Raw genomic sequence first — 8,388 nt, forward strand, 5'->3', positions numbered from 1 at the left:
CTTCAAATCCAGGTCTGGTCTGAGTGCAAGACCTGTACTTAACCCAGTTTCCTACACTGCCTCCCAAAGTACTATAGAGGACAAATTGAATATTCTCAGTGAAATGACCTTTAAAAGTCTACCATGTCTCTGAATTAAAATTCAAAGCACATAGAAAAATTAGTCCTCAAGGATGCCTGGGTGGCTCAGTATTGAGCATCTGCCTTTAGCTCAGGATGTGATCCTGGGGTCCTGGGATCGAGTCCCACATCCTGTAAGGGAGCCTGCTTCTCCCTCTGCCTATGTCTTTACCTCTCTATGTGTATCTCTCTTGAATAAATAAATAAAATCTTAAAAAAAATTAGTCCTCTTTTCAGATATTTCTATACTGTGAACATCTGATTTGTTGCTGTTGATTTTTTTTTCCTCTGCAGCATCTAAATCTCATTCCTATGCTGCATTTCCTATGCAGCACCTACATTTCATTTATCCAAAAGTGGGAATCTAAAAAGTGGGAATCCAAAAGTGGGAATTCTGCTTTTGGATGATTTTTTTAGGGCCCCCCACCCCCACCCCCAGCCTGTGGAAGCTAAAAGAGGCTAGACTTTTCTTCCCTGACTCCTGGCTCAGCCAATGGGATGTTCCATCTGTGAGTGGTGATCACGGAGGGAGTGATGATGCAAAGACATGGGAGCCTTTAGGGAGTACTCACAGCAGTGCCTGTAGAGTGGAGAGGCCAGTGGCTGTGGCCATGAGTAATGTTCCTGTGTCATGTCTTTGGCTGAGTTTCCTGCTGACTCACATCCATTGGTTCTTTCCTGTTTTCTGGGGCCAGTCACCCAGTTTACCATCCTATTCTATGACCCACCAATATCCTGCTAGTGTACTTCCTTTCTGTTCAGGTAAACTGTATGTGGCTCCAGATGTGTATAACCAAGAGCCTGATGTACAGAATTATCTCCACATTTGGAATTATACAGTTGGAGCCAAAGATGAACTTTTCTCTTAGAGTTCTACAGCTGATAAAAAGTGTCTTCTTTTTTGAGACCCAAGGTTAAGGACATATCTGTGGCTTTGTATCTTGGCTTTATAACCACCTTTTGTACTTTGTGGCTATGAGCAGTGAGTTCCCATTTCTCAGCCAGGCCTCCGGGGCTTTGACCAGAATGGCTCCACGTATGGCTCTATTTTCTACTGGTCTCCTAGACTAGACCCGTACTCCAGCCAACCTGGCCCTCTGGCAGCCTTGTTTTGCATTTCCTGACCCAGATATTCCCCTACCTTCCAGAGGTCAGCCTTTTTTAACATGTGGAGATATATGGAAAGCTTGGTGTTATGCATCTTGAGTTGTCCACTTATGAGTACTTCTTAGTGCCACAGCCTTGATTCCCACTGCTTCCAGCTCTGCTGAAGACCTCAGTTTGTTTCATGGTCTGCTAATTCCAATTCCTGATTTAGTCCTCTTGATAGAAGAGTCTAGTCCTTTCTTTACAGGCCTCACTGGGGAACGGATAAGGAATCATGTCTCTTTTTTGCCACAACCACTGTAGACAATGCAGAGAGAAAGTTTGCTTTCTTGGCATTTTGGGACAATTGGAAAAGGATTTGAAATTTCTTTTTTTTTCTTCTGAAAGGGAGAGAGAGCACATGTACACATGCACACACACAAAGGGGGGTAGTGGGAAGAAGCAGAGGGAGAGGGAGAGAGAATCTTAAGCAGGCTGCATGCTTAGGGGGAGCTCCATCTCATGACCCTGAGATCATGACCTGAGCCAAAATCAAGGATCAGATGCTTAACTGACTGAGTGCCCCAGGCGCCCCAGGAATTGGAAGTTCTTAGAGAAAAGGTTAAAGCTCCGGGGGAATTTGATTCTCCCAGAGTTGTAAGGGGAAACTAGCACAGGGTTAGGATTTCAAAGGGTGAGGGTAGAGGGTTCTCCTGAGGTCTGGCCCTGAGTGTCCCACTCTTTCAAGCATCTTCTACTATAAGACTCTTGGGCTTGTCACTTCACTGGAAAGCAGTGGGAAGGGTCTCCTCCAACCTCCTTCTCTCTCCAGGCAGTTTCTCAGTCTCACTGAGGAATTTAGTAGGACTATCAGCCATGCATGGACAACTATATCTTGCAGACCTGGAAGAGGCAGGAGAAGATGGGGTGGGGGTGGGCTGTAGCTCTGTTTCACCAGAGTCTGCTGCTGAGGATGGGTGTGGATCATCTGAGGCAGAATTCCTTTTTGCTATTCCCTTCAATGTGGGTTGTCATCAGACATGGCTGTGACCATAACTCTGTAGCTTGTTACATCTGATGTCAGAACATCCCCCAAAGTAATCCTTAATTAAGGAGAAACTTTCTTCAGTATCAAAGTGCTTCTCTTTCCCCTGGAAATCCCTAAATCCCATTATAATGTACAGTAAGTTCTGTTCCTTTCTCACTTTGCCTATCAAAACAATGGAGAGTTACTTAGAAAATAACTTAATTTTATTATTTTATTTTATTTTATTTTATTTTATTTTATTTTAAAGATTGATTTATTTATTCATGAAAGACAGAGAGAGAGAGAGAGAGAGAGAGAGGCAGAGACACAGGAGGAGAGAGAAGCAGGCTCCATGCAGGGACCCCGAGCGGGACTCGATCCCGGGACTCCAGGGTAGTACCCTGGGCCAAAGGCAGGCGCTAAACTGCTGAGCCACCCAGGGATCCCCTTAAAAATAACTTTTTAAAAAATAAAGTATAATTAACATTGTGTTATATTAGTTTCGGGTGTACAATGTGATGACTCAACAATTCTATACATTTCTCAGGGCCTGTCAATATAAGTGTACTCTTATTTTTTTTTAAGATTTTATTTATTTATTCATGACAGAGAGAGAGAGAGAGAGGCAGAGACACAGGCAGAGGGAGAAGCAGGCTCTATACAGGGAGCCCGATGTGGAACTGCCTCCAGGGTCTCTAGATCACACCCTGGGCGAAAGGCAGGCGCCAAACCGCTGAGTCACCCAGGGGTCCCTAGATAAGTGTACTCTTAATCCCCTTTGTCTATTTCTCCCATCCCTTCGCCCACCTCCCCCTCTGGCAACCACCAGTTTGTTCTCTGTATTTCAGAGTTTGGTTTTTCGTTTGCTTTTTTCTTTTTTGTTCATTTGTTTCTTAAATTCCACATATGAGTGAAATCATATGGTGTTTGTCTTTCTCTGACTTGTTTCACTTAGCATTATACCCTCTAGCTCCATCCATGATGTTGCAAATGGCGACATTTCATTCTCTTTTATGACTGAATATATTCCATTATATATGTACACCACATCTTCTTTACCCATTCATCCATCAGTGGATACTTAGGCTGTTTCCATAGTTTGGCTATTGTAAACATTGCTGCAATAAACAGAGGGGCTCATATATCCTTTTGAATCAGTGTTTTTGTATTTTTTTTAGGATTTATTTATTTATTCATGAGAATACAGAGAGAGAGAGAGAGAGAGAGAGAGAGAGAGAGATATTGAGAGAGAGAGAGGCAGAGACACAGGCAGAGGGAGAAGCAGGCTCCATGCAGGGAGCCTGATGTGGGACTCGATCCCGGGTCTCCAGGATCATGCCCTGGGCTGAAGGCAGCGGCTAAACCACTGAGCCACCCGGGCTGCCCATGTTTTTGTATTCTTTGGGTAAATACTTGGTAGTGGGATTACGGGGTCATATGGTAATCTATTTTTAATTTTTTCGAGGGACCTCCATACTGTTTTTCACAGTGGCTGTACTAGTTTGCATTCCCACCCACAGTACACAATGATTCCTTTTCTCCACATCCTCACCAACACTTGTTATTTCTTGTCTTTTTTATTTTAGCCATTCTAACAGGTATAAAGTGATATCTCATTGTGGCTTTAGTTTACATTTCCCTGATGATGAGTGATGTTGAGCATCTTTTCATGTGTCTGTTGGCCATCTGTATGTCTTTTTTTGAGGAGGGAGGAATGTCTATTCAGGTCCTCTGCCCATTTTTTCATTTGATCTTAGCCAAAAGGCCGAGAAGCAATCTGCCCACTTTTTAATTGGATTGTTTGGGGTTTTTTTGGTGTTAAGTTATAGAAGTTCTTTATATATTTTGGATTCTAACCCTTTATAAGATATATCATTTGCAAATATCTTCTCCCATTCAGTAGGTTGCCTTTTTGTTTTGTTGTTGGTTTCCTTCACTATGCAGATGCTTTTCACTGTGGCATAGTCCCCGTAATCTAATTTTGCTTTTGTTTCTCTTGCCTTAAGAGACATATCAAGAAAAATGTTTCTGTGGCTGATGTTAGAAAAATTATACTCTGTTTTCTTCTAGGAGTTTTATAGCTTCAGATTTCACATTTAGGTCTTTGATCAATTTGGAGTTTATTTTTGCATATAAGAAAGTGGTCCAGTTTCATTCCTTTACATGTGGCTGTCCAATTTTCCCAGCGCCATTTGTTGAATAAATTGTCTTTTTCATATTGTATATTCCTGCCTCCTTTGTCATAGATTAATTGACAATATAAGCATGGATTTGTTTCTAGACTCTCTATTTTATTTTATTGATCTATGTGTCTATTTTTGTGTCAGTACCATATTGTTTTGATTACTACAGATTTGTAGTATATCCTGAATTTTGGGATTGTGATATCTCCAGCTTTGTTCTACTTTTTCAAGATTGCTTTGGCTATTCAGGGTCTTTTGTTTTTAGGATTATTTGTTCTAGTTCTGTGAAAAATGTTGTTGGTATTTTGACAGGGATTGAATTAAATCTGTAGGTTACTTCAGGTAGTATGGCCATTTTAACAATATTGGTTCTTCCATTCCATGAGCATTGAATAACTTTCCATTGTGCTATCTTCAATTTCTGTCATTAGGGTTTTTTTCAAAGATTTTATTGATTTATTCATGATTTTATTTAATTTTTAAACTATTTTTTTTTTAAATTTTTAAACTATTTTATTGATTAATTAATTAATTAATTAATTAAATTAACTAAATTCATGAGAGACACACAGAGAGATACAGAGACATAGGCAGAGGGAGAAGCAGGTTCTCTGTAAGGAGCCTGATTCAGGACTTGATCCCAGGACCCTAGGATCATGACTTGAGCCAAAGGCAGACGCTCAACCACGGAGCCACCCAGATGCCCCTCTGTCATTAGTGTTTTATAGATTTTGGAGTATAGGTCTTTCAGTTTCTTGGTTAAGTTTATTCCTAGGTTTTTTATTCTTTCTGGTGCAATTGTAAATGGGGTTGTTGTCTCTTTCTATGACTTCAATATAAGTTTATAGAAATGCAACTGATTTATACATATTAATTTTGTAGCTGGTGACTGTATTGAATTCATTTATCAGTTCTAGTAGTTTTTTGGCAGTCTTTAGGGTAGTCTATATATCATAAAAAAATAAGAGCTTTATTGAGATATAATTCATGCATGGTATAATTCACTCATATAAAGTGTATAATTCAATGGTTTTTAGTATATTCAGAGTTGTGAATCCATTACACCACATTTTAGAACATTTTTATTGGCTAAAAATGAAACCCCACACCCTTAGCAATCATTCTTCATTTCTTCCCAACACCCCCCCATCCCTAGCAACCCCTAATTTACTGTCATATCTCTATGGATTTGCCATTTATGGACATTTGATGTAAGTGGAATCACAATATATGATATTTTGTGACTGACTTCTTTTGCTTAATATCATTTTTCCAATGTCCAGCCATATTGTAGCCAGTATCAGAACTTCATTCCTTTTTTATGGCTGAATAATATTCTGTTATGTGGCTACACCACATTTTGTGTGTCCACTCATTAGTTTATGGATCTTTGAGTTGTTTCTTTTTGCCTATTATAAATAATGTTGCTATAAGAGTTCATGTATAAATCTTGTGTGCAGTGTTTTTTAATTTTCTTTTGGGTATATACCTAGGTGTAGAATTTCTGGGTCACATGATAGCTCTATATTTAATCCTTTGAAAAAATGCCAAAATGCTTTCCACAGAGGCTGCACTATTTGATACTCCCATAATTAGTGTAAAAAGGTTTCAGCTTCTCCACATCCTTGCCAACATTTGTATTGCATTGTACAAAACTGTCTTTTGCATTACAACTATCCTAATAGGTATAGAATGATACTTCATTGTGGTTTTAATTTGTTTTCCTTTGATGGCTTAAAAACTGATGAGCAGCTTTTCTAGTGCCTAGTAGGCATTTGTGTATCTTACTTGAGAAATGTCTATTCAGATTCTTTGCCCATTTTTTTTAAAGTTGTTTATTTACGTATAAGTAATCTCTACACCCAATGTGGGGATTGAAGATCAAGAGTTGCATGCTTTCCCAATTGAGCCAGCCAGGTGTCCTTGCCCATTTTTTAAATTGGGTTGTTTGTTTTGTTGCTGTTGAGTTCTAAGAGTTTTTTGTATATTCTAGATACAAATCTCTTATCAGAGTTGTGATTTGCAAGTATTTTCTCTCATTCTGTAAGTTATCTTTTCACTTTTTTGATGGAATCCTTTTTTTTTTAGGATTTTATTTAACTTAAAAAAATTTTTAAGATTTTATTTAATCATGAGACATACAGAAAGAGAGAGGCAGAGACATAGGCAGAGGGAGAAGCGGGTCCCTGCTGATGTGGGACTTAATCCCAGGATCCAGGATCATGACTTGATCCCAGGACCCCAGGATCATGACCCCAGGGTCATGACCTGAGGCAGATGCTCAACCACTGAGTCACCCAGGTGCCCATAAGATTTTATTTTTGATTAATCTCTACATCCAACATGCGGCTCAAATTCACAACCCTGAGATAAGAGTCACACCCTTACTCACTGAGCCAGCCAGGTGCCCCTTGATAGAATCCTTGAAGTATAAAAGTTATTTGTTGTTTTTTAATGAGTCCAATTTATCTATTTTTTTTCTTAATTGCTTTGCTTTGGTGTCATATCTAAGAAACCATAGCCTAGTCCAAGGTCACAGAGATTTACTCCTTTGTTTTATTCTAGGAGTTCTAGAGTTTTAGCTCTTACATTTAGCTCTTTGATCCATTTTGAATTAATTTTTGAATATGGTGTAAGATAGGGATCCAAACTTACTCATTTACATGTGGCTATCCAGTTGTCTTAGCACCATTTGTTGAAAGGAATGTTCTTTACCCATTAAATGGTCTTGGTGTCCTCATTAACAATCATTTGATTCATGGTAAGTGTGATGGTTTATTTTTGGACTCTCAGTTCTATTGCATTACTCTTATGTCTGTCCTAATGCCAGTACCATGAGTTACCTTTTAACCATGGCTGCTTTCTTTCTTACACCAGGAGGAGCACTCAGTTGACTGCTCTCTTGTTAACAGCTCAGTCTCAGAGGGAGGATGTGGTCAGTGAAAGGAGAGGAGGTAGCCAAATCTCCGTTATGTCTGTCTCCTTGTGCTGCTCTCACTTCTTCAAGAATAGAGCCCATGGCATGGAGATGTTTTCAGTGACAACCTTGCTGATTTATCCACTTTCAGGGCATTATCCACTTTCAGGGCATTATCCACTTTCAGGGCACAAGTTTACTTGTCCCTAATTAAGTGGATCTATGGATTATATTATATAGATTTAAATAAAAAAACACGCTGAGCATGACAGCAGAGGCTGTCAACAGTATTCTAAGTATTAAAAAAATAAATACACATACACAAGATAAAGGTGTTTATTAGACAATGATTGAGGGAGTGACAAACTTCTTTTGTCAAGAAACCTGCTATGGAAAGGGCATTGTGAAAAAAGATATTTAAATATTTCATGGTTATGTGGTTTGTTGCTAAAAAAATTATAAGGATTCACCTATTTAAAACTCTCATTACTGCACATTTTAAAAACTTGGAAATAAAAACATCATACCCATTGAAGTTACAAGGAAATGTTTCAGTGGACTTTGAACCCATATGTTAGTTTAAAAAAAACAACTGATTGACCTCAGGGAAATTAGAAATACACTTACTGCATTATAAGAGCAGTAGTGGCCTTACAGAATTATTGAAAGGGCTGAAAAACTATTATCATTACATAGTAAGCACAGCCAATGACAACTTTGTTCATCTGTGTATATATGGGTTTTAGAGGGAACTTTTCAGTTTTAGTAGCCATTAATTAAAGAGGAATAAAATAAACTCAACTTTAGAACCAGAATTTTAGAAAGATCAATAAATCAAGATGCTGGGAAATAATAAAACAAGTCCAGGGATGCCTGGGTGGCTCAGCGGTTGAGTGTCTGCCTTTGGCTCAGGGAGTGATCCCAGAGTCTTGGGATCGAGTCCTACATCAGGCTCCCTGCGAGGAGCCTGCTTCTTGCTCTGCCTGTGTCTCTGCCTCTCTCTCTCTGTGTCTCTCTTGAATAAATAAATAAAATCTTAAAAAAAAAAGTCCAATC

Source organism: Vulpes lagopus, chromosome 12, assembly GCF_018345385.1.
Source record: "Vulpes lagopus strain Blue_001 chromosome 12, ASM1834538v1, whole genome shotgun sequence".
Classification (NCBI taxonomy): domain Eukaryota; kingdom Metazoa; phylum Chordata; class Mammalia; order Carnivora; family Canidae; genus Vulpes; species Vulpes lagopus.